The sequence below is a fragment of the Notolabrus celidotus genome, chromosome 9 (assembly GCF_009762535.1).
Source record: "Notolabrus celidotus isolate fNotCel1 chromosome 9, fNotCel1.pri, whole genome shotgun sequence".
Classification (NCBI taxonomy): Eukaryota; Metazoa; Chordata; class Actinopteri; order Labriformes; family Labridae; genus Notolabrus; species Notolabrus celidotus.
The window spans coordinates 28537363-28565073 of record NC_048280.1 but is presented as its reverse complement, the minus strand read 5'-3'; the positions used below and the strand labels follow the sequence as shown (position 1 = coordinate 28565073).

General features: G+C 41.2%; 1 protein-coding gene across 1 annotated transcript in view; it reads right to left on the bottom strand.

Annotated features, from left to right (window-relative positions):
- fbrsl1 (fibrosin-like 1) overlaps positions 1 to 27711 on the bottom strand; it is a 492137-nt gene that overhangs the window by 463683 nt on the left and 743 nt on the right. The window lies entirely within an intron of this gene.

Here is a 27711-nt window from a genome sequence, read left to right as displayed (position 1 = left end):
TTTATACTTCTGCGTCGAATCGACGGCATAGCCTACGCCGTAGGTCCGCGTAGCTCCCGTACCTACGCACGTAGCTGACGTGCACCTTCTCCAAAATTTAACTATGCGTAGAGCCGACGCGGACCGCAAGCTCTGTGATTGGTCCGCTCGACGGCTTTGTCTTTCCCGCATTCACAGCACTTCCGGGATCCCGGACATCGGCCACACATCGGCCGTGTATTTCATCTCCTCCTCTCTATTCTTCATGTAATCATGTCTGTATGATAAACAGCAACATGTATCAGCTGTAGATTAACATAACACGCTCTAAATCGATGTGGAAAAGTAAACAGAGATCGTAGCAGGACCGGAAGCAGGTGACCGGCTATCAGAGAGACCACACTGCCCTCAAGCGTTTCGGAGGAGAATTGCTGCGCGACACGGACACATCGACGCACAAGTATGTGGGGCTCATGTCCGCGTCAGCCCCTGCTGCGTAGGGGCGACGCAGAAGTATAAATCAGCCTTTAGTCTCATGAGCATTTTGATTTTAGCCCATGAACTGACACTCATCCTGGACAACTCTGTCAGAGAGCTCATTCTAATACATTATATTCTTACTGAGGAGGATTATGAGACCAAATGACTTAATGGTTTGTTAAAAGGGAGTTTAAATTGAAGCCTTTAGGTGGATCTTCAGCAGAGGTTCAACTTAGACTTTATCAAAATAACTAAAACAAAAGCCTGGTTTCAAGTCATACAAGCACAAAGAACATTCAAATGAAGTCAGGAAGTCTCATTAACTTTAAACTAAGAAGCCCAACAACATTTCAGTCTAGACATCAGATAATCTGGCTTACTGAGAAATGCTGTGAATCTAAAGCAGCAGCCACGAACAGTCTTTAGTGATATTGAACTGTATGTCTGACCCACTTCCTCTCTGAGACAGAGAGGGATGCTGGGAGCTGCTTCAACTTCCTGATTCTATCTTGAATGTGGTTTCCGATGTGACACTAACACTGAATATATGACTGTTGGCTGAGTAACCATAACAGTCTACATAAGGAATGCAAACTACTGAGTATTGAAGAGTGCCCTATAAATATGTGATATATGTAAATATGCATGTAAACAAAGTGTTGATCCAGATGGTAAGCTGGAAACATGAATCATCTGAGGAACATTAGGGTATTTCAGGATGTGTCCCTGCTTAGAACATTATGTTTTAATATTGCTGAGTTACTGTTCTTTTTTAACCTTCTACAAGTAAAGGCCTCATCCAAACACTTGGTGAAAATTTGAAACATGCTTCATAGAGGCTGTTTTATGTCTCTCCTTAGTATTTCATTTTCTGCATCCACTGTCGCCCTTGCTGCCTCAAACTATCCACACATTGATTTCACAACCCAAGCAGGACCACAGCTGCTGACTGCATTGTGCGATAAACCTCATCATGCCAGCAAATCATGAGTGTCTGCTTGTTTGTGTGTCCGTGCCATCTCCCCATGCTCGTGATTGCATTTGAACCGCAGCAAAAGTGGCGTCAGGAAAAACAAGTGGAGCATGTCTCTTCCTCTCTCTCTCTGATGTACTTTAAAGTTTTGTTACAGTGAACAGATGCTGCACAGCCACTCAGGCTTCCAGGAAATCATCACTTATTGGAAAGGACAACATCCTGAGGCAGGGTGAACCTCTCCCTGTGTTTGTATGGTCGCCAATCCTATACACGTGTCCCTGTGTTATGAGAGGCTGCTATAAGCCAAACATGAAGTGTGGATGTGTGGCTACACTGCAGTCACAGGCCACAGGAATACACTGTGGTGACATGATGTAACTAAAGCCCTGTAATTTAAAGTATCTAGGGGAGGCCTCTACGTACCAGATGGTCCCTTTGCAGCTACATTATGCTGCAAAGAATTTTCCAGCTTTTGAACTCAGATTCTGTGCAAGTGTGCTTTTCTGCAGGCACGCATGTTCAGTCAAACCGGAAAATGAAATGCACAAGAGGGAATCTCCACCATCCCAAAACATTCATATAGGCTTGTGTTGGTGCATACACAACACAGCTAGAGGATGAACTGAGCAGCTGAAGCCAGGGATGAGCCCAGCCTTGTTTGCATTGTGACTTAGCTAGAATGGGTCCTCTTTGTTTAAAACCTTAAATCACAACATATGTCTTTAATTTACGTGCTGGTAAGGAGTGAGGATTTTATAAAAAGAGCTATTAAATGACAGAAATAAACAAAATCACAAACCTAAGTCATTTAAATTGGATTTTCAAATGTATTCAAATCACCTTTAGACATGCAGACAGTTTTTCCACCACTGTACATGACACTGAATAAAACATTCCTGCTGCTGCTGCATGCTCGGCTGTAGGCGGAAGAAAAAGAGGGCTGAGCATAGCGGAAGGTGGAGGTCTATTGTAGGGGTGCAGCAGATACTTTCAGGGCAATATTCCATTGTAACATTGTATAGATCGAAATTGTATTCTAGCTTTATCTATTTTTATTTTTACTTATCTTATTTTATTTTACTTATTGAAACTTCTTCTTGATTGTACTTATGTCTGGGTTGCTGTAACAACTGAATTTCCCCCCCCGGGGGGATCAATAAAGTAATACCTTATCTTATTTTATTTTATTTTATGAGGCCAGGGATAAACATACTGTCAAAATAAAACACTGGAGAGATCATTGCCTCCTCTCCTCAGGGTTTATGTTTGTTCTAAAGGCGCATGACATTAGATGATGGAGTTCAACTCCGCTCCATTATTACTTTTTCAATTCATGCATCTCTGTGACAACTCAGGAGCACAGGACGCTTTTAGTTTTTTGTCTTTGTCATAGTATGCTTGTATCAGACAGACAAAGAAAAATGGGGGGAAGCTTAATACTGGTAATAATCTCACTTGTTAGTTACAATGTAATATAGTTAGAAGTGTCCAGAAACGGGGCACGGACTGCTAAGTTGCACGCGCATATAGCGGGCGGACAGGGCCAGCGGCAACCTCCTATCTAAAAATATGACTCCAATGCAGAAGAGCTAAACTGCAGTTCATCGAGGATCCGCTTGAGGCTGGCTCCGGAAGTACCGGTACCACATACACACCAATTCAAAAAGGCTGATCTTTACAGCAGAAATAAACATGTTTACAGTCTGGTTCAAAAAGATGAGTGTAGTCTGGATAGCTCATGTCTCGATGGGCACACACTACGGGGGTGATTTTTTTTCTAACGCTGCAATTTTGAAGATATTTAGATTACAAGTCTTCCAATGAGAGGCACAGCTGACTTGATTGACAGTCAGGAACACTGTAGTTGTTGGCTAGGAGGCTCAATTATGTCACAATTGCTCGACAGCAGCAATATGGCTCCCATCGACGATTAGCCTCAAAACAGCGCTTCAGAAACGGATGGGTGACATCACAGATACGACATCCGTATTTCATACAGTCTATGGGCCCGGGTTCGAATCCAGCCCGTGGTCTCTTTCCCTCATGCAATTCCCCCACTCTCTCCCAGCTTCCTACACTATCCACTGTACTCTCCTCTGTAAAATAAAGGTGTAAAAGCCCCCCAAAAAAGGGTCCAGAAACTAGTTTTAAATCAATGTGTATCAAGGAAAAGGGACAACCTTACAGGTTTCTCTCAGTTAGAAGATGTAATCCAAATATTGTGCCACTGTCCACTTCTCATCATCATATGTTCATCCAACAATAAGCTGTCATTGCTCTGTGAAACAGAGGTAATTATACTAAAAGCCATTTGTAAACCTTGGCCTAACTCAAAGTGACTTTGTTTATCAAGCTTAAAATTTGTATTCCAGAATATTCAATCAACAATTTAAAAAAAAAGGACTCAATTAAACTTGAATCAATGTTCTTCAACTTTGACAGCAAGTAAATATCAGCCTCTGGAGTCAGAAGGAGTCCGGTGCCTTCCTGTATGGAGCACAAACAGATGTGAAGGACAAATGCGATGACAGCTGAAGATGACTAAAACGAATTAAACAGCAATTTAGAGCTGACTTCTGAACAAGTCTAACAGTTTCCAGGGAAATACTGACCTCAAGTGGTGGTTTGGATACACAACATGTAACTGCAATACTGAAGCAACTTTCATAGCAGGAGCTCTGTTTGACACAATCATCTGATAAAAGGGTTTTTCAATTTAGTTCATTTGAATATGAGAAGTACCTTCAAGTGCACCTTTTTTTAGATCGGGGTTCTCAAACTTTTCGGTCCAGGACCCCCAAAATAACTGTACCAGAGACTCGAGACCCACGCTGTTTCTTAGGTTGGTTAAATGTTACTTACAAGCATTATAAACTGAAAGCCAAAATACCATAATTTTATTTCATAGTTATCTCAAAACGGTTGAAAGCGAATAATCTCCATGTTTAGTTCGTAGCAGTGATAGAATATACAGCGTCTGATTTGCATTCTTTTTAAAACAAATATCTTTATTTATACTTTATACACTATTATTTTCTTTTAATAATGCATCAAATATACAACCTTAGATATTCAGAAGAACCGATTATGAACTAAAGATGATGACATTTAGTTGGCACCAACAAGTTCAAAAAGTAAATGCGGTACCGACAAAGAAATGGGTTTTGAAGTAGAGAAAAGTCGCCCTGCATCAGAGAAAGTTGAGCGTGTTGTGCACTAAAGCATTCACCACAGCTGTGTTTCAGAACTCGAACTCATATCGGCCATGAATGCTGTTAGCCTCCCTGTGAATCTGTGTCAAACATATATAGTCCAGCCTATCCGCAAGGTCTGAGCAAAGTTTAGTCTGATTTAAAGAAAATAATAACAATATAAAATAAATTCAAATATAAGGGAGGAGAGGGGAGTCATTAATGAAAACTGATATCGCAGACACAAGTGTTTTAAATGACTAGAGGCAAACTAATGACAGGACTTACAAAACTGAAACAATTGGTTGATTTTGAAATATTGCTCAAACATGTGAAGACAATCTGGTATGATTTACTTAATGTGGATCTGTACTGTATTATTTGAAAAGACACAATAACCTCATACTAGGGCTAAATAAACACCATCACATTTTAGCTTGAAGTCGGGGATCCTGTCCTTGCTCTTTGCAGAAATAGTTATATTTCTACCTATGATATGATCTCTTATTAGCTCTAAAACATGACCTTCAAAATGCCAGTACAAGAAACAAACTTGAATCAAATAAACTATGACGAAGTAAACAGAGAGACTGATTTGTTGACATTTCATCACAGTGCTCAGGTTGATCAGTATTGTGGTGACAGAGAGAGGGGAAGGGGAAAACATTTGGTATGAAATCAGCACCATATTCAATTAACTGTATACATTTATCAAACTCTGTGAAAGTCATTTTCAGCCTCAGAAACATCACTGGTGTTTCATGGTGAGGAAAGAATTCCTCAGGGTCAGCAGGGGGCAGTGTTTACCCACCTTATGTGTCCACTTATTCTCTGCTGCTGTTCGAGCTCTGCCACCATCGTGCAGCAAAGAGCAGACTCCTCCACTCGGCTGCCTTCAGGCACTGTCTGAAATTTTGTATTGAAAGTTGACATCTCTTTGAATGACCGAACCAGGTAAGACTTGGAAAATCTTCAGGTCTCCTCATATGTGGCTTACTGACACGTTACCTTTAAGTGGTATTGGGCTTTAAAGTCAGGCCGGCAGTGAAAAAAGCCTTCATTTGGGTATTATTTCCTATCAAAGTACTGTTTGTACTTCTGATTGTTGAACCTGCCATCCAGAACTGAAGAGATGCACTTGAATGCACCATGTGACAGCTGATGGGCTCCTAACACATGACTGATGCATGAGGTTATCTCTCTCCTCTCTGCCTCCCTCCTGCTTCTCACTATAAAATCCCTGATCTAATTATGTGCACAATTGATCAGTGGAACCATTTCCGCTCTGTCTTCATTAGCAGCTAATTAAAAGACACATATAAAACCAGTGAGACTACTTTGAGGCCCCCAAAGAATGGAAGAGTTTACAGTCTCCTTGGGGGATGCTAAGGGAATTTGCTGTAACACAGAAACAGTGTAATTAAAGAATTAATTAATGAACTCAATGTTTCAGCGCTGAAAGTACTGTTTATAACATCAGCATGTTTACAAAACAGTGTCTGTCTATACATGCATTAATTTGACTGTTACACAATAGTTCAGTTGACTCTATACATACCCATCCAACCTCTTTTTGTGGCTACTCTATTAGAGACTTTTCTGTTTTGATCAAATACTGAAGTCAAAAGGCAGACTAACGCTGTAGTTTTTGTTAACTCACAGCAGCTTGTGAGGTAATTGAAGTTGTGTTTTCTGCAGTAACTGGTGGTGTTGATATTAGTTTGTGTGGGGGCATGGTACTCGACCATCTATCTCAGAGATTGGGATCAAAAGCAAGAGAAAAGGAAAAATCAAAATTTCACTGCTCATCCGTCACAGTCCAAATACAATGCAACAGCACCGTTTGTAGTTTTTAGAGCTTTGCATGAGTTGAAAACAAAAGTTTTAATCTCGGAGAAACTGTGTGAAGGTTAAGTGAAGGTTTGAAAACATGGCTCTTGTTTCCTCTGCTGCAGGAGGTGCATGTGTTGTGGCCATAGGGCTGTGTGTTCCTGTGTGCGGGGCTCTAGCTCTCTCAGCTGTTGAGATGCAGGAGTTCACGCTGAGCCTGGGGTCAGATCACACTCAGAGGAGGAGAGGTGAATTCATCAGCCCCCGCAGAGCCTGTAAGGCACTCCGGCCTTATCCATCACCACGCAGCCCGCTGCTGTTCTGGGAGATGAGAGGGGAGGAGGAGAGAGGAGGAGGGCACGGAGGACAAAGGCATGGCCTCACTCCTACTATCTACAGCCTTAGGTTTTGTTTTCAATATTAGACATATATATAAAAAAGAAATAACAAGTGTTTCCTCCGAGTTTCTTTCCAGTCAAGACTAACAGACTTCACATGTTGACCATGAAACAGGAAGTGTCCCTATGAGGAGACATACAAATAACACTCTTTCAGGTGTGCTTCTAGCCCCCAAGGCGAGTGAAGGCAGGTTATATTCCCGGTGTTACAGACTGAACCTGACCCTGAAGCTGATGAGTAAAATCCTCCACACCAGTCACATTCAGCAGGCTGGAAAAATAAAAAGCAGGTCTGCTGGCTGAGGTGAAGGAGAAACAGCTGTCATATCAGAGCTGCACAGTGCTGAAGAGTGGATGTGATTTCTAAAGGGTTGAACCCTGACTTCATACCTATTTCTATTTTGGTGCCATTGATCAGTGTTGTGTCTCTGGTGTTTCTGGGTTATTCTCTAGTAGTAAAACATTTCTTTTGATTTCATTTTCCTCTCATTTCATCACAAGGTTGGAAGTGTATTGGTTGTAAATGACTGTTTTTAAATGAAGCGGTGAACTATTTTCTTGTCATTTACAAATAGTAAAAAACGATTAATCAGCAGCAAGAGGGCAGAGTGACCGACATGGACGCGGACAAGCAGGAGCGTGACCAGCAAGCAGATGCTGAACTGGTAGTGAAACAAAATTTCAGCGGCTGCTGTATTGCAATATTTTGAATTCAGGTCCAGCAGAGTTTAACAGAAAGAAGTTGCTGCATTGCACAGCAACACCACCAATTTTAATAATCACCTTAGCCAGCAAAGAGAAAAGTATCATGCACTTGGTTATTGTTCATAAAACTGCAAGTACATTATTTCTGGTTTTGTATTTTCAAAATTCACAATGTATCTACTGAGCTGTCAAAGTTAACAGGTGTGATTAAGGCACACATATGCTGTGATTCGACCATCCTGTGGGAAATCACGATAGTTGAACATCAGAAGGGGTCTACAATTTGGCTAACTGCAATGCTTTCGACTTTCTTCAGGATTAATAAACTCCAGTAATCGCTAAATCAAGGATTCCCCTCCTCCTCTCCTCATCCATGTTGTCTTTCTGGTCCTCTGAAAACCTTTGACCTGTTGACTCCAGGCTTGGCTCTGCTCATCATGATGGTTTGTTGTTGTAGTTAAGGGAAATACGATCTGGTGTTAACAAGGGATGGTTCATTTTGAAAATTATTTTAATTTTGTTTTGGTGCCTGACTTCCTGTCCCGCTCCGTCTGCTCTGTGCATATTGATGCGTCGTGCTTCGGCATCCGGCAAACATAGAAGTCTTGCGTATCTGATCCGGAGGGCTCTGACCCGCCGGATCAAAGACGCAGCCGGAATTCAATGGAGCAGATCCAGTGGAAGTTAACGCATTGGCTAGAACAGAAACCAATCAGATCCGGTGCCGTGACAGATCGGAGACGGACCGGACACGGATGGTGTGGAATTTGGCGGTCAGAGCAGTCATTGGTATCTCACCTAAACTTTGGAGCAAGTCCTATCTAAAATAGTAATCTATTTTGATGTTAAAATCTGCAGGATAAAGGCTATTTAGCTAGCCTAACAAGGTAACATAGAGTTACAATATGTTCAAGGTGGGGACCAAAAATGACTTTAAGGAAAAGGTTAATGAAATGCCACCATGTGTTCAAATGTCATGCCAAGAAAATGAAAATCCACATTATGGCAAGGTACTTTTCAGTGACATGCTTCCCATATCAACAGTTGAGACTGCTGCATTCAGAGATCTAAAATACAATGAGACGAGAGGCTGGGTATATTAATAAGAATGTTGAAGCAAAAACAAGAAAAGTTAAAGCAACTCTCCCAAGTGACTAACTACTTTCATAATGCAGTGACTCAGTTATCTTTTAACATTATTAACTAGTGACTGTAACTAGTAACTTATTTTCAGTAACTTGCCCAACACTTCATATAACAATATGAAGCTTAAATTTAAATGATGAGCTTAATGTCTCTTTCAGGTGAAACGACATCTAGACTACCTTGCAATGCCTGAAATCCAGGCCCTGTAGTATAAGCACACTCTCTTTAAACATGAATAACTAAGCTTATGAATGAATGAGATATGAAGAAACACCTCGTGCTGAGATAAGATTTCAAAATGTTAAAAAAAATTAACATTTTAGTGTCAATAAGCTTTCCTGGTTTGAGAAGTAAATTTACTCTGTACACTAATGGATTTTTCAAAAACACTAGCTATTAATGCATTTCTTATTTCCCAGTAATCATCCACAGAGATCTACTGGCCTGGCTTTAATAGACTTTGTGGTGTTTCCATGTGACTTTCCTCACCACAGGTAAGACCAATAGCTCACATCTGACTGGTCCAACCGCCTCTGGTCAAATAGGGAGCAGACCTCATGTCTCGGCAGGCCCACCATCACACGAGTTGTCATTCGCAGCAGGGCTGGCACTGGGAACAGGCAAGAGAGCTGTGGTGTTATTAAGGGACTCAGCTTGGCATCACTGAACCCTTTGGCTTCATGCTGGAGAAGGGCTTACACTGAGCTGATGGGTTTGGAAGAGAGGGGAGTGGAGCAGGTGTGAAATACACAGTGTGTGTGTGTGTGTGTGTGTGTGTGTGTGTGTGTGCGTGTGCGTGTGCGTGTGTGTGTGTGTGTGTGAGGGTTCCCACTCTTTTCCAGAGATCATTTTCCAGGACATTTCCAGGACATTTTCATTGATGATCAAGCTGGTATGACCGTCTAAATTTAGTTCCTAATTTAGTTCCTAAATAGTCTAATATGTTCCTCTCAGTGGAAGTCTACATTGAAAGACATGTAGTCTATGGCTATCAATGAAATCATCTCTTACATACTTAAAAATGATGGCAAATTGATAATAGAATAGCCAGGGACCCCTTACAGGTGAGAAAATTGTCCATGGCCCCCTCATAATTGTAACACAGATTAAGCACAGTAGTGATGTGTCATGATCAAAAGCTGCGGCTCTGAGAGTCGATGCTTTATAGTGAATCAGAAGAGCCGGCTCGCATCGAGAGAGAGAGCCGGCTTCCAGTTTTTTCCTTTCCCTCCTTAGCTCTCTCAGTGCTCAGCCCCAGCTTTGCTCACAGCAGAACTTTGTTTTGATTGGTCAGCATGGCGGCCATGCGGCCATTCATATGTGAGGATATAGGATTCAGGTGATGGAGGGGAGGCTGTGTATCCTGGCTAAATCTGTTCCTTCAGAGAGAGTCTTCTTGAAGACCGGGTAAATACTCACTGAGTGGAGAAATCGGATCAGCCCATCCAGCCCATCTGATTTTTCTCAATACCAACCTGAGGACATTAATGTTTGCTTGAGTTTGGTTCTGATTCTGTTCGCTTGAGTTTGGTTCTGGTTCGGTTCTGGTTCGGTTCTGGTTCAGTTCTGTTCTGGTTCTATTCTGGTTCGGTTCTGGTACGGTTCTGGTTTGGTTCTGATTCGGTTCTGGTTCGGTTCTGGTTCGGTTCTGCTTCAGTCCTGGTTCGGTTCGGTTCCGGTTCGGGTCTGGTTCGGTTCTGGTTCGGTTCTGGTTCGGTTCTGGTTCAAGTCTTGTTCGGTTCTGGTTCGGTTCTGATTCGGTTCTGGTACGGTTCTGGTTTGGTTCTGATTCGGTTCTGGTTCGGTTCTGGTTCGGTTCTGCTTCAGTCCTGGTTCGGTTCGGTTCCGGTTCGGGTCTGGTTCGGTTCTGGTTCGGTTCTGGTTCGGTTCTGGTTCGGTTCTGGTTCAAGTCTTGTTCGGTTCTGGTTCGGTTCTGATTCGGTTCTGGTTCGGGTCTGATTCAGTTCTGGTTCGGTTCAACTCTGGTTTGGTTCTGGTATGGTTCTGTTCGGTTCTGGTTCTGTTCGGTTCTGGTTCAGTTCTGGTACGTTTCTGGTTTCGGTTCTGGTTCGATTCTGGTTCGGTTCTGGGTCGGCTCTGGTTCAGTTCTATTAGGGTTCTGGTCCGGGTTTGGTTTGGTTCTGGTTGAGTTTGATTCTGGTTTGGTTCTGGTTGAGTTTGATTCTGGTTCTGTTTGCATGAGTTTGGTTCTAGTTCTGTATGCTTAAGTTTAGATCTGGTTCTAAACCTAACCCTAACCCTAATCCCAACCCTAACCCAAATCCTAACCCTAATCCTAACCCTAACCCTAATCCTAACCCTAATCTTAACCCTAATCATTATCCTAACCCTAACCCTAATCCTAATCCTAATCCTAACCCTAATCCTAACCCTAATCCTAACCCTAACCACAACCCTAACCCTAACCCTAACCCTAATCATAACCCTAACCCTAACCCTAATTCTAACCCTAACCCTAATCCTAACCCTAATCCTAACCCTAACCCTAACCCTAATCCTAACCCTAATCCTAACCCTAACCCTAATCCTAACCCTAATCCTAACCCTAACCCTAACCCTAATCCTAACCTTAACCCTAACCCTAATCCTAACCCTAACCCTAATCCTAACCCTAACCCTAACCCTAATCCTAACCCTAACCCTAATCCTAACCCTAATCCTAACCCTAACCCTAACCCTAATCCTAACCCTAACCCTAACCCTAACCCTAACCCTAATCCTAACCCTAACCCTAACCCTAATCCTAACCCTAACCCTAACCCTAATCCTAACCCTAACCACAATCCTAACCCTAATCCTAACCCTAACCCTAACCCTAATCCTAACCCTAACCCTAATCCTAACCCTAACCCTAACCCTAATCCTAACCCTAACCCTAACCCTAATCCTAACCCTAATCCTAACCCTAACCCTAACCCTAACCCTAATCCTAACCCTAACCCTAATCCTAACCCTAACCCTACCCCTAACCCTAATCCTAACCCTAACCCTAACCCTAATCCTAACCCTAACCCTAATCCTAACCCTAACCCTAACCCTAATCCTAACCCTAACCCTAACCCTAATCCTAACCCTAACCCTAATCCTAACCCTAACCCTAACCCTAATCCTAACCCTAACCACAATCCTAACCCTAACCCTAATCATAACCCTAGGATCAGGGTGAGAATGTTTTTGTAACAGAAGAAATGCACACAATTGGGCATTATAAGGCTTCTCATAAAACACCGTACGTAAAGGGTTTTCAACACAAACTATTATTTTTTGCAAAATTAAGGTAAAAAATATACGGCTACAAAAGATCCTAAATTAAGAGCCGTTTGAGAGTCGAAAGAGCCGGCTCTCTGAAAAGAGCCCAACTTCCCATCACTAAAGTACATGCTTACTACCATTTGCACTCTTAGTTTCCCTTGGAACTATTTGTATTGTAAAACGTATCAATGTAAATACTTCAGACCTGTACCATAGTGATAAACAGATAACACTTCAATTTGAATCAAGTAAATACCACTTGTATACTTTAAAACAGAGGGTCATTTCATTCCTTGTGGACTCAACATGACAGCATTTATACTTTTCAAGTAATTGATCTTAAACGCTTTCAGAAAATTAACAGTAACAAGACTCACATATCCCTTCGAGCCACCAAATGGTATCATAACAATGGTGTATATGCTGTTTTACAATGACACAGCACAATTTTATAATTTATTAGAAATTTATTCAAATTATTTCACGGACCCCCACGCTATGGTTCGCAGACCCCCAGGGGTCCCAAGACCACACTTTGAGAACAACTGAGCTAGAGTACGGTAATTGAGCCAAATGTACCATAAAACATAAACAATATACCCCCGTTTTCTGTGAATGCATGATTATGAAGTGAAGGAGAAAAGATGTGAAAAAAGCTGTGCAGTGTTGCTGTCTTTTCCAGCACAGTGTGCACTCAACTTTCAATGAATGGGGATGTGTTTTGTTAATAGGGTCAGGTCAAACGCAGCCATGTTGGAATAATTTTCCAGGACTATATGTGATTTTCCAGGACATTTTACTTTTTCTCCCATTTTCCAGGTGTTTTCCAGTACTGGAAAACTGGTCAACTGTTTTCCAGGTTTTCCAGGTTTTCCAGGACGCGTGGGAACCCTGGTGTGTGTGTGTGTGTGTGTGCGTGTGTGTGTGCGTGTGTGCATGTGCGCGTGTGCATGTGCGCGTGTGCGTGGTTCAACTATGCTTGTGAGGACTGATTCCTGACCAAGCGACAACCTCCGGCCTTGAAAAACAAAGCCATTGCAGAAGTGTTAAAAACTGCAGTTTCTCGAGTGTCCACTTGAGGCTGGCTCTGGAAGTACTGGAAACCACATATACACCAATTGTAAAAAAACAGATCTTTACAACAGAAATAAACATGTTTACAGCCTGGTAAAAAAAAAACGACTTTAGTTTGAATAGCTAATTTCTCTATTTGCACACACTGTACGGGTGGTGATTTTTTTAACAACTCAGCAGTATAGAAAATATTAATATTTCCAGTTTTGCATAATTAGAGGCACAGCTGACTTGACTAACAGGCAGGAACACTGTAGCTGTTAGCCAGGTTTCTCAAAGCCAGCCTCAACTCTGCCTCTAGCTAGCTCGGCAGTAGTTAGGTTGAGTTCAGCATTTCCAATATGGCTCCCACCACAATAGGCTTCAAAACAGCACTTCAGAAATAGTTGGGTGATGTCACAGATACTACGTCTATTCATTATACAGTCTATGCTCCTGACAGACCAGAAAACATTTCTTATTCTTTAGAATCATGAAGAAAATATAAGTTTTATTCTTCAAAATGAAAAAAAAAGTTTGAAATGAATGTTTCAGATTAAACTAAACTATATAAATGAACAACTTCAGTGCCAGAAGCTCTGAGTGGTTGTACTCACAATCGATGGTTCAGGATTTTCTAATTCTCAATTAACATTAATTTATAAAAACTCAGAGAGTTATCTCATCCTTAAAATAAATATTTCCATTCTTTTAACTAGTGACTGGCTGCATGTGGTTCTCCTCTCCAGGTGGTTGCTGTGGTGCACCTGAAAGCTGTTTAATCCCAACCGCATTAAAACTAGAAATTTAAGAGGAAGATAACATTAGCCACAGTTGTTTAAGTCGGAGTAGTCCTGTGAGATACAGAACCAGCTGAAAATGCAGGGACTGGGCATAGGCATTTTACAAAACTTAACCATGAACACCACACTGCTGTTCAACAGAGACACTGGCTTAAAGCTTGAGACAGCTGCTCAATTATGCCGGTGCTTTGTACTAGCAGCAACCTGCCCTAGTGCTAGTTAATGCCACTGCCAGACAAACGGACACTTAACAGGACAGGTGTAGTGTTAGTGTCTACACCCGCACGGCACAAACTTTGTGAGTCGAAGGCTGGACCCAGCAACATTTCTATATATTCTAACCCAGCAAAAAGAAGAAAATCTGCCCTATCAGTTTTATTTAATACTGTTCAGCCCTAGTTTGTGTGTTTGCATGTGAATGTTGGTGTGGGAGTGGTGGGTGAGGGGTTTGAATATGAACAATCATCAGATACCTTTGATCATCGTATAGTATTGTGACTTGAAAAGCCTATACCAAACCTACACATACCAAAACTAAATTCTCATGTTTGAAGGCCTACATCCACACAATGACAGCACGGACACACTCAACACACTGTGCTGCATGTCTGATTTTGTATTAATTTATCATTCACATAGCATCTCTACCTTGTAGTATCTCTTTGTAGCATTCTTGTTTGTTAAGAAGTGAAACTGTGTCTTGTTGTGCTGGTACTCACTGTTCTCACTCATAATTAAGTTGAATCTTATGTTATCTAATGTAGTGCTTCTCCGCATCAGCTTTGTTTACCTTGTTTACCATCTTAGGATTGGATGCTAACCAGCCGGCACTTACTAATTAAGAGAAAGATAAAGTACAGCTGGGGCTGATGGCAATGTTGTTAGTTTTGTAAGAGTGTGAAAGTCTGAGGATCCAATACTTTGAGCGGTTGAGTTTCTGCAGTACAGGGCCAATATGGGCTTATTAAAATTGAATGGATTTTAAATCTGGTTTCATAACGATATATCAAGTAATGAGTTAGATAATACTCCAGTCCCACCAGCGACACTGTGCTGGTACAGTAGCTGGTGAACCCTCTCATCGTGTAGAACTGGTCTGGTGAACCTGCACCATCTACTACATCTTAATCACAAACCAGCTGCGTCAGTACAAGTGGAAATCTGTTAGTCCCCTTGAGGCTTGCTCCACCAACCAAAGGGACCCCATTAACATCCATACTAAAATGTCAATATTTACAGCAGAAATAAATATGTCAGAAGGTGACAATGAATAGCCCATTTCTCTTTTCGTTCACACTCAGAGTGAATCATTTTGAAACTTATCCACTTGGACAAGAGACTTAGGGTGCAAGTTTTTCATGATAAGGGTTGTGTCTGAATTGACTGAAAGGCAGGCGGGTTGGCATTTGTTTGCCAAGAGGCTTACAGCGCACTTCAACTCAACCTTTTAGTCTTTTTGTGGGTTTACAGAGATAAAGACGCAAGAAAGCTAAAAAGCTGGTTTGTGGGTACGAGTCAAACAGGCTCTGATAAAGGTCTTAGGTAAAAAAGTTAAACTGAAAATAAGGATGTCCCGATCCCAATCTCAACTATCGGATCTGAGCCAATCCGGATGTTTTTTAATTGATCGGTGATCGGCATTTGAACCGATCATCTCATCTGATCATTTACGTCCACTGTCACTGAACACAATGTGCAGCTGAAGGCTGACACGCTAAGTCTTAACTGTGTTTACATAAGGAGAAAATAATAAAATGGGACATTGATGTAGAACTCAAGCCATGATTTACATTTAATTGTAGAACTCAGATGAGCACCGCCAGACACATTACAGAAAAAACATCTGCTCTACGCAGCCTATGGTAACTCTCCAGGGACATATGGTTCAAAATAGGGATGGGTAACGAATTCGGTACTTTTATAGGTACCGACTGAATTACGTCGGTACTATCGAGTACCGATTCACGTAAAATCAAACGATACCATGTTTCGGTACCTAAACGCATCCTTGTGACTGTGAGGGAGTGGAAGAATAGGCGATTTTCCATACTTTCGCGCTGTAATAAAGTTAGAGACTGATCAGGTGGATGACTCTGCTTTCTACGCGGGAGCGCGCCAAACGGAGCCTGCAGCTGACAGGCGCGCGCACTCACCGCGAGGCAGAGCTGCAGGAGGATTAAGTTGAGACGGACTCTCTCGCTCAGACTACCTGCCCTGTTTATAACCGTTCATGTGTGTGTGAATGCCCAACAAGTAAGTTGTGTGTCCTGTTATTATAAAGAGACGGAGAACTGACTTTTTCCCGTCCGCAGACATTCACGTGTGTTCATTGGTAAACTCCCGAAAGAGCAATTAAACGCCACGTGCACATGTCAGCTAATATCACCTAACTAATCCTGTTTCTGTTCATTTCATGTTAAATGAAATACATTTTAAATTTAAAAATTTTGAGATTTTATTATTAAACAAATTAACATTTATTACCACATAAACACACAAAAGTACCTAAAATTGGTACCGTTGAGTACCAGTACCGATTCCCAGGTACCGGGTATCGGTACCGTATCAGTTCAAATGTGAAAGGTACCCATCCCTAGTTCAAAACGGCAAAAACATAAACTAAACACAGGACAGTATGTTACATTAGCATTAGCAACTTCATGTCTACCAATATTTACATTCTCAGCCGGAGGTTGCCGGTGTGAATCTCGTGAGAGTTGCGTTCAGGGCAGCCTCGGATTTAAGCATGCTATAATGCATGCACACCAGTTTTGTCGGTGTCATACAGCAGAGCTTGTACAGATTATGAGTTTTATAACAGTGCTATCTGGATTAAGTTAAAGGTGGGAGGATGAGTGGGGTAACTCAGAGGACCATGTAAGACTAAAGACAATGGGGAACAGGTGTGTTAATGGGTTTAACATTAAGAAGGGAAAGTGCAAAGACATCTGGAGGAAAGCTTGAGGAGTTCATGTCTGAGGAGTACATGGCTTAAGTGAGTGAGTGAGCTCCTCCTGAGGGCTGGAAACAGAGACTAGGAGCAACATGGTGGGCCAGAAATGAGACAGTTCAAGGAAGTGAGAACTTAGGAGCACATTTTGAAAAGGTGAAAGGGTGATCCTTTTTAAAGCTCGGATCACGAGCCCCTCTAGAGACATTCATGTGTGAAGCACAAGTTACAGCAGTGTTCTTAGGGTTGAAAAGAAGTAGCACAACCTTTCAGATCTTAACTTTTCTTTACATCAATTTACAGATGCGCCTGAAGTTCTCGCCTCCTCCATGGTCAGAGAATAAATCAGTATCCGTCTATAAACTGTGCCAATACTGATGTAACATAAAGGAAACACCAGACAGCAATTTGCAGTTTTTTAGGTATTAAACATTTGTCAATTTGGACTGTTTTGACAAGACTGTGACTTTATTTCAGCCAGACAACAAGAAAGACAAAGTTCTTTGAAGATGAAACACATAACTTTGTGAACAAAATGAGGTACTTAACATACCTACGTTTTAGGATAATAAACTCAGTGGTTTTTAAAGCAGTTAAGACACCACAAGTACCCTGCTGCGCACCCCATGGTCTCAACTCCTAATGTGCTCTCTGTGCAGAGAGAGAGAGAGAGAGAGAGAGAGAGAGAGAGAGAGAGAGAGAGAGAGAGAGAGAGAGAGAGAGAGAGAGAGAGAGAGCTGTCAGGCTCTTTCCATGTGATGTCAGACAGAGCGTATGAAGATGCACTGTAGGAGCATCCTCATAGGAGGTAAGGAGTCAGCTACGAAGAGAGGTAACAAAACTCAGCCGGAATCACAAACTCAGGGCTGCTTTTTTAGATTTAAGAGATGAAAGTTTGTTGAAATGTGCATCAGATGAATGTGTAAGGACAGCAGAATATGAAAAAGGAGAAACACAATAAAAGATGTATGAGTAGTTACAAAAATAGGATTTCTCAAAGTTGAGGTAAACATAAAACAAAGTCTACTTTGGAGTTACATCACTTATGCATGTGTACATCATTTTAACGCCCTTAGATATTCAATATCAGAGCACTGCACAGACCTGACATGTTAAGAAGTATATAAAACACACAGTGAGTCTGCTATCAAAGATCTTTTGATTTGCTGTTAAGGTCCATATAAGAAACTGATGAGCTCTCCTAACGACATAGACTTGTAAAGCTACAGGAATCCAAGGTTTCTTGTGTTTTTTGTAAATTACTCAGCTAAAATAAAAAAAAAGACAATATTTAAACTACTTAACTGGATACACTCCGGAAAGGAAGGGGAGCGCTAATGGGCCTAAAACGCTAGTTGCAACCCAATATTAAATATGGCATTGTCAAAAATGAGTGATTCAAGAAGCTTATCAGAAAACTAAATCCAGACAGAAGCTAATGAACAGTCTTCAACTTTTTACTCTAGGGCAGAAATCTACCTTCAAATTAAAAAAATAATGATTTGATATTTATCGTGATAATTATCGTTATCAGCCGATATGAAAAATGTTATCGTGATAACATATTTTTCAATATCGCCGAGCTCTATACAGTTAGAATACAGGCTATTGACTTGTCATTTTGCAAGCATGAGTTAGAAGTAACAGCAACCTGCAGCAATGCCCTAGCATCAATTTAGCATCGAGATTTGATGAAATGATGTTTCTGACTGATTCAGCTAGCAACAGTTGCTCATGGAAAGCTCTGTAATGAAGCAGCACCTTCCCTACCAGCCCTTCTGTTACAGCTCTGTGAAGGTAAAAGCATCAGTGTGCAGAGAAACACAAAAGCAACAATAGCATGAGACAAACAGCCATTCAGCTGTGCTGCCAGTTAGGACAGTAATCTGTAATCTGTGTTGAGGCAGTGAGTGTGTACTGAGTGTTGAGGTGAGTTGCCTGGGTGACAGTTATGATGGTGGAAGTGTTCACAAGGCGACAACAGTAGGGGGGAAAAGCTGCTCTCCTGTGCATCTGTGTCAGAGTGTGTATTGTCTAGGGATGTGGATCAATCATTTGTATTAATATTGACACTAATATTGAGCCTCATTATTGATCTGAGGCGGGCACGGTAATGAGCTCTGCCCTACAGCGTAGCATCACAAGATCCTATGGAGTTTCCCTCTATGGCAGCTGTCAATCAAAGCTAACCCGGAAGTAAAACCCCGTTTTTTAACCTTTAATAACTAACGAAAATGAAACTTTTCAGAAAAAAGAGGCCTTGAACACAAAACAGTCAAATATTACTGCATATCACCACAGCATACGGATGTGAGAAACATTCGTACCACGTGTATTTATTTTTTAAAGTTTGACTGCAGCCCCATTCAAATGAATGGGGGAGATGCACCCCTGGTACCGACAGACACTGTATATCATAAATTGGATCGGATCAGGAGCCTTTACATGATGTCTTGGTTTTTACCTTTGCCTTATAGTCATACTACTGACCCAACCTCTAACATATCACAATGAAACCTTATGTCACTTAATTTCATTAGCTAGATAGCTTATATCTTGTTGATGTAAAGTCTGTGTAAAGGGACTTTATTTAATTAATTGCATAATGGAAGTATAAGACAATTTAACTAACACATTTCAAAGTTGAACAGTTCAACAGATTTTCATCATTTTCATATCCAGGATGTTTTGGGTTGGATTGAAAGGGACACTTGATGACTCACTGGAGCCTTCTTTGCATAACCCCGCCACTTACAGTACAATCGTACAAGAGGCACAGCTTGCATTAGCGTCAAGTTACTACACCTGCTAAAGGAACAGCATCTTTGCTGAAGCCTACTGTTTTCTCCAGCTTCGTTCCACAGTCCAAAGACATGCTGGTTTTAGTACGTCACTCTAACTTGTATGCAGGTGTGAGTGTCTGGTTATCTGTCCATATGTTAGCCTTGTGATAGGCTGGTGATCCGTCCACTATGTACCCTGCCTCTCGCTCCAGCCCCACAGGATAAAGGATAAGCAGTATAGATAATTAGGGGTGTAAAAGTATATGTAGCAGAGTAGCTCAGCGTTCCTGTGTGTGTTTGTGTGTCATCCCAATCTCACGGAACAGCAACATACAGAGGAAGAAGCCGGTCAGACTGGGTGCACCTATACCCCTAAAAGGCTGTAAAAATGAAGCATTATTTTTAATAATAACATGACTACTCTGGTCCAGATATTTAACTGTTATGTGGCGAATAGACCTCTGACCGTTTATAAGCCATATGCTAGTAACGATACATTTCGTTCATGTAGTAAAATCTTTCATGTTTGAGCTGCTACTAAGGTATGGTGTCAGACTTGTGCTTTTTTTAAACTTCCATCCTGATCTGCTGTTGAGGATGATGATGATGAGAAACATAGGTTGACATGCTTTGTTAGCAATGAACTATGTTATAATCTGAAAGGATGTGAGACATCTAGTGTTATGTGGTGTAGCAGAAAGGCAGGGTGCTGAGAGACTGCAGGGTATAATTTACAGAGCAGATAAGCAGTGACAGGATAATAACCACTGCTGCGATTAAAGACGAGTGTCCATGAACAAGAGGACAGGAAGACGCAGCTAATCTCTGGAGAGCCTTGATGCTATACTAAATGCTAGTCCTTCATTCTAATGTTATGTGCTTACATAAAAAGGTACAATATCAACTCAAGAGTCTCACTTGGCATTGGCATTATGACTTGGAAATAATAAACTGTCAAAGTTTCTCAAAAAACAGAGTGACTTCTCTTCAGTCTGTTTACCTGCTCCTCTTTTGTGAATCACATTATAGTAAGAGTGACAGTGAGAGCTCTAAACCAACATCATAAGATGAACAAGTAGAAATATGTAGCTGAATATCAATGTTCAGCTTTAACAGCGATGCATTCAAGCTCTTCAGATGTATTCATTCTTTTTCTGCAATCAAGGCTTCAGACACAGGTGGAGTGGATTTATTTTCAGTCACACAGACCTTCTTTAGTTGAACTATCTTATCTAACCTTGCTGCGATAGTCCACGTTTATGTTTATGCCATTGATGCATCTCTTACCTTGGGTCGATGTGATTATACTTTTCTTCTTATTCTTTATATAATCTATCGTAATAAAAATCAATTGTTGTTATTGAACCTCATACACGCTTAACAAACTAATACATTCAATACAAAGAGAGACGATGCAACTTAGAGACATTTCAAACTGCACACAGAATGAGATATGACTACATGTACAAACATCCCATCACAAGAAAACACATGCACATGTAGGCCCATGGATCCTTCGCTCTTTTGCCTCTACTCTACGTGTTTTGTCTGGCATGTGTGTCTGGCATCAATGTGACATTAAAATGTTTCTTTAATTCAATTTCATTTGAAAAAATAGGACAAATCTGAAACTTACCTGAGTAAAGATAAACAATTTAAAAAAGAGGAAAGTTTCAGTCAGTGTTCTATGGTATTTATGATCATATGTACACACTATTAACTATCTTAAAGCTGGGGTTGGTAGTCAGATTTAGATACACTTTTTGTTATACTGGTTAAAATGATTGTTATGTCCTGATGGCAATCAATAGTTCTTAAAAAAGAGCGGGAAAAAAAGCCGCTATCTGCAGCCGGAGTTAACCTGGGAAAACACCAACCAATCACTGCCATCAGGAGCCAAATGCCAATCAAATCCTGTTTTGCCGTTCTGCCCACCTCCTGCGTGCACATTTCATGTTTCTTGTTTGTGTTTTTAACTTTCACTATGATAATGTTTTGGTGATTTCTTACCGCTGAGTGAGACATGAGTTGACGTAGAGCAAAACACAAACCATGTGCTGAGGACCAGTTTTGAATCAGTCACGATCATATGGTCACATTCAGTGGCGCTGTTGCATGTGAGCGGGGGTGTCATTTTGGAGGAGCTCCAAGGGGAGGGAGGGGTTAGATGGAGTCCTGAGGAAATGCTACTTTCATATTCATGCTAGTTTTCCGTGGCTACCAACCCTAGCCTTTGAAATATTAGAACTGAACTTGAGTCCATATTTCAAATATTATCTGTTACATTTTTTCTAATCTATCTATCTATCTATCTATATATATATCTATCTATCTATCTATCTATCCAATACTTCTATTTTTCCAACTACAGTGTATTTGTAGAAACAGCAGGCTGTTTTTTTGGTGAGCCGTGGCAGAGTGGTGTTCAGCAGTCCCACATATGCTGCGCTCATATCCCCCAGGAACAGTTCTTCAACTTTGCCCGGAAAACTCAGGGCTTAGCAAAATGGCTTGTGCCCTGCCCTGCCCTTCCTTCCCTCTCTTCAGCCTCTGCCTCTCCAGGCAACACACGTTCCGAAAGTCTACGTAGTAATAAAAGTAACAAATTATATCATTATTTTGTAAGTCACCCCTCAGACCTTTAGAAATATATTATATTCAGACACTGGAGTTTCTTCATCCTCTGGTTCAGATTCAGACGACTCAAAAATGTAAAGTTAGACTAGATTCTCTCTTTGTTTGGGCCATAATGTTAGAACTGTTTGTCATGGATTAGTTTGATTGACATACTGTGTTAACCAAAGCATTAGCTGCCACGCCCTCACAGTCCTGAGAAACAGTCTTAAGCTGTTTTTGAACAAGGTTTTGTCATACAGATGTTTAGTCAGATTTCCGTTGATGCTTAATGACACACTGGGTTTTAATATCCTATATGAATTATTAATATTCCAAGTAATGTTCCCAGAGGCTCTAAGTCACATAACTGTAATACCCTGACACAGAATAATATACAATCTCACTCATAGCTTCCTGCACGTTGTGGTTACTGATTCTCTCATCTGGAGTTAGAAACATAAATTACTGGGTTTTCACTCCTGTTTGGGAGCTTTTTGCTGCATGGTAACCTCCCCAGATACACTTCTTTGCTTCCTCATCATCAGAGCGTAACATTACCGGTCATCTGAGCCACTGTGAATAAGTGTTACCAGTCCATTCTGCTTCTGTGTCCCAACATTACCAGTCCACTTACCCTCTCTTCTCGACTATGAACAGTCCACACAGCCTCTCTGTCCTACTTACACCAGTCTGCTCAGCCTCTTCCTCCCACAACAACCAGTACACTCAGCCACTTAATCCCAATTTACCCAGTACACTCAGCCACTCTTTCAACTATGACCAGTGAACTCAAGACCCTACTCAGCCCACTTCGAGCATGCACTGGACTTCTGAAAATGTCCTGCTTTTAACTGGATGGGATGTGACTGAACACAAACAGCCCCAACTTTACTCAGAATTTTTCCTTCAGGGTGAGTAAAGAAAAACCTTTACTTCAGGTCAGGGTCTAGTCTCACTCTGTCCTGAATCGTATAACCATCCATCCGTCCATCCATCCATCCATCCATTCATCCATTATCTTGACCGCTTATCCCGTTAGGGGTCACGGGGGGCTGGAGCCTATCCCAGCTGGCTTCGGGCGGAAGGCAGGGTACACCCTGGACAGGTCGCCAACCTATCACAGGGCTAACACAGAGAGACAGACAACCATTCAATCGTATAACCACCCTCACTAAACATCATCTCATACATATGATCCTTGCATAGTCAAAAGACGCCTTCACTAATTTTAGATGTTCATCATATTATGCAGGTTGATACACCTTGGCCCACTGAAACCAGCCTACCCCCCTCTGTGTCAAACATAGTCAAATCCATTGATTAACATGCTGACATGTATCTTTTTCAACATACATTACAAATATGATGGCAGATAGGTACTTGTAGATATTTTAGTTGTATTAGTATGTTGATAGGTTATTAATTGCTTATGGGTATGGGGGTGTAACATTGTATTATACTATATGTGTGTATGTATACTTGTGAATAAGTGGGTATATAAGTTTGTATATAAATTAGGGATGCCAACAATTAATCAACTATTGATTAATTGTTTGTTAAGAACTTAGTGGAACACATTTTTGTTTCGGTTTTATATCACGTGAAAAAAACATCATGTGGTCTCATATTTGGTTCAGCTATCAGGGAGGTGTTTTAAGTTTAAAGCACATTTCGGTGTGAAACAGCTGACTGAAGGTGTTGTGCACAGCGGAGACGCTGGGGGCTGCGGTTCAGTGACAGGTCTCTACGTGCGCTTTTTTTCTCCGCCGGCGGCGGCGCCACTGATCATCACCCCGTTGCGCTCCTGGCTGACACCTGACCGCGTTCATATGCTTGTTATTCTCAATAAGAACGAATAAACAGAACTGAACACTGCGAGTCCACAATATGATCCTGTTCAGTTCCCTTGTTGAAGTCTGAGCCTTCACTTTAATGACCGTATGTCCGAGGATATCATGAGCCTGCTTTACATGTTGATATTCAGAGTGTTTAACATTTTGTATGCCTTAATATGATCCGTAGCTGTTAAATACTGTCAGTTATATATATTGTGTAGTATTCAAGTATTTATAAATACTTGAAATTTGCATCCCTATTATGAATGTTTGTGTGTGTCTACATGTGCATACTATGGGTGTACATGTGTGTATGTACCGAATGTACACCTATGTATGTACATTTATATGTATGGGTGTGTGCACACAAATGTATGCATGTATCAAGATGTGTGTGTGTTGGCATATACGTATATCTATATTTACACAAATTTTTAATTAATTGCCCATTATTAATTAATTAATAATGGAGAAGGGGTTGGATGTAATACGTTTTACTTCTTCACACTCCTTTTTGGACATGTGAATACAATTCATATTAGTTAGGATAAATGTTTTAGTATTATGATTATAATTATTTTATTTTTTTTGCATTCTATATAATGTTTGTTCTTTGTGTCTTTTTTGCGTAGTTTATATATCCGAAATAAACACTATAAAAATGTGCACTTGCACACTAATATGTCATTCTTGCAATCCAAATCAACAGTTCACAGCTTGAAAAAATGCTTTCTTTACCTCTTTCTGAAACCAGGAGTCCATTGTTTAAACAAACTTTGAGGACAAAATCTGCTCCAGTAACCAGCGTGACTGTATCTGTGCCGTGCCGGACAAGAAAGCATCACGAGCAGTCAAAAAGCAAAAAGACACCATTATTAGAAATCTGATCAGACTAGATTCAGTGACGATGTACATGTTCGAAGCTTTTCAACAGATCAACAGAACGGACTGACCTTTCTATACACTGGATTGTTTCCTTATATAAACCATACAGAAGCCATATCTGCTGCATGTATGTGTTGTTGTTTGCTTCCTGATTTTTGCTGACACCTAGAAAAAGAGGTGATGGATGTCTTTGGAGACCAGGTTGCCTGAGCCTGCTGCCTGCAAATACTGGCCTCCCATAGTGCACTGCTCAGCAAGGCGTAAGGCCATAAAGGACCCAGGCAGTTGGGAAGGGGTCAAGGTGGTGGAAGGTGAATCAGTCGGGTGTAACAGGATTTTTCTGTAACACAACCGACCATCCCTAAACCTTCGCCTTCACCTCTGCCCTGGGTCCTCAACCCCACCACCCACTGGCCTCCCATCCGTCTCCCTCTGTGACCTCGCCCGCCCTTCACGTCGGCACACCTGAGGCTGAGCCTGCAGGGAGAGAGGAGAACAACCTGCCAAGTTATTTTAATGGTCCAGTGACACAGAGATGAAGATGGAAAACTATCCTCTCTCCCCTCTCCTCAGAGTTTTGAGGTGATTGAATTTCAACACAAACAGATCTACAACTGCAAGCCCTCTTTCACTCTTCCATTAATGGAATCTTTCCTATCTTTCTCCCGTCTATTTCACTTTTTCTTTGTTCCTTTGATTTTTTTTCCTTACTTCTTTCCATCCTTGTGCAGCAGAATGACCCACTGGTGCACCCTAGGTAATATACGCAAGAGATGGAACAAGCCCTGTAGCATACCCTTGAGATTCCAATTCAAATATCATCTTAACCCTAACACAAATTGATTCCTTAACCCCGAGCCAGCACGGCTTGAACCTTGAATTATTCCACTGATAGGCGGGAAATCAGGAGAGAGCAGCTCGTTTTCTTCTTGAGGGAAGAGAATCCGGCGTGGAGCTCCTCAGACACACTGGGCAGACAGATTGTTTCTTCCAGCTTAAAATATTCCTGATAGTCAGCCCTGAACAGAGCAGGAAATCGGATTTCATTTCTCACTCACACAACCCTCTGCCACTTCTAATCCAGCAGCGGCTTCCACAGTCAGCCCCCCAACAGGCCCAGAAAAACACAATTTCCCCACCACATCAATAAGCGAGGGTTTATTCAGCTGCATGGTGGTCTGTGTGGACTGGCTGCCTGCCCTGCCGATGACAGAGCTTTATTAGTATGAAGGGACAGTGAGGCGCTCTGAGACAAGGGAATGGATGTCACAGTGTGGATTAAAGAGACAACAGATCATCACTGCAGCAAACAAAGGTTATAGCTTGATCACTTCAAATGTATCAAATGTCATAAATGAACAATATCATATGTTCAAAACTAGGGATGGCCGGATCAGCTGTTTTGGCCCACGATCAGATTTTTAAATATTGGATATTTGCCGCTACCGAGTCCTGATCCGATACTTGTGTTTGCCTAGATATTAGTTGCAAGAGGTTAGAGTTACAGTGCGGGACTCACAACGGCTAAGAGACGGAGAACGTAAATATTGGGAGTGACAGCTAGATCCAAACACGCCCGGTTGAATGCCACTATCTACCGAGTGGCATGCCAGTATAGAGAATGGCAGCTGCTGTAATATGGAGTTAGGTTACATGTGTGGTTAAAACTTGAAGCAGCACTGTTTAAAAGAAACCTAGTGATTCTTCCCTCAAATCGAAATATGACTAGAAAATCAGAGTGCTTTTAAAATCCCTCCAAAGACAAAACTTTTAGGGTCAAAAACAGCAAGTGAAGACATACAGCTAAGGGACGATGCCATTCAACGGATTGCTTTTTTAATGTAATAAAAGCTAGGGATGGGCATTTTAAGCCAAAATACTATTCGATAATCGTTGGCATCTATTCAACGATTATTTGAATATCTTTAAGACGCTCTATAGCCACCGTCTGGCGAGAATACCATATTACAACAAGGCACCGGTAAAAACAATGAAAAACTGTACTTTTAAAATAAGAAAATATTTGAAGTAACTCTTTTGGATTTTAACAAAGTGAACAAATATTCAAAAATCATTGCCCATTCCTAATAAAAGCTGCACAGTCTGCACATCTGTCCACTACACAAAAACATAGGCAAAGTATAACAGTTAACAATTAAACATGGACATCCTCACTAGTCCTCACCAGAATTTCTTGTCAGTTAAATCTATTCTTCATATTTTCATCACTGCGTGTATGAAATATGGGTCACGTAATGTCTAAGCTGTAACACAGCCACCAGCCACCGCCTAATAAATTCTCAACTCAACCTCTGTTCTTATTAAGACAGGCCCAAGATCTCTCAACTCAACTCAAACTTTATTTATTGAGCATGTTAAAACAACCGGAGTTGACCAAAGTGCTGTACAGATCAAAACAGCACAAATGACAAAAATAACCCAAACAATGTCAAAGATACAATACTAAGATACATAAACACAGTGCAAGTAATAAAATAAGATAGAATAAAATAAATCCAAATAACAATAACAACTGACTGGACGATCTCAGTGTCCTGGCAGGGACATGATATTGGAGAAGCTCAGTCTGGTAGCCTACTGGGGGGCTAGGCTATTAAGATCCTCACAAGCATAGAAAGTGATACATGCCAACAACACGGTCACTCACTATGTAGTAGTCTCACACACAATAACATCCAGCTTATTTGTATAATACTTGACTATCCTTTTAAAAAAAGCTTCAATAAAGCACTAGTTTACTGAACAAACCATAGGGTAAAATGTATAAACAATCTGTCTTATCAACAA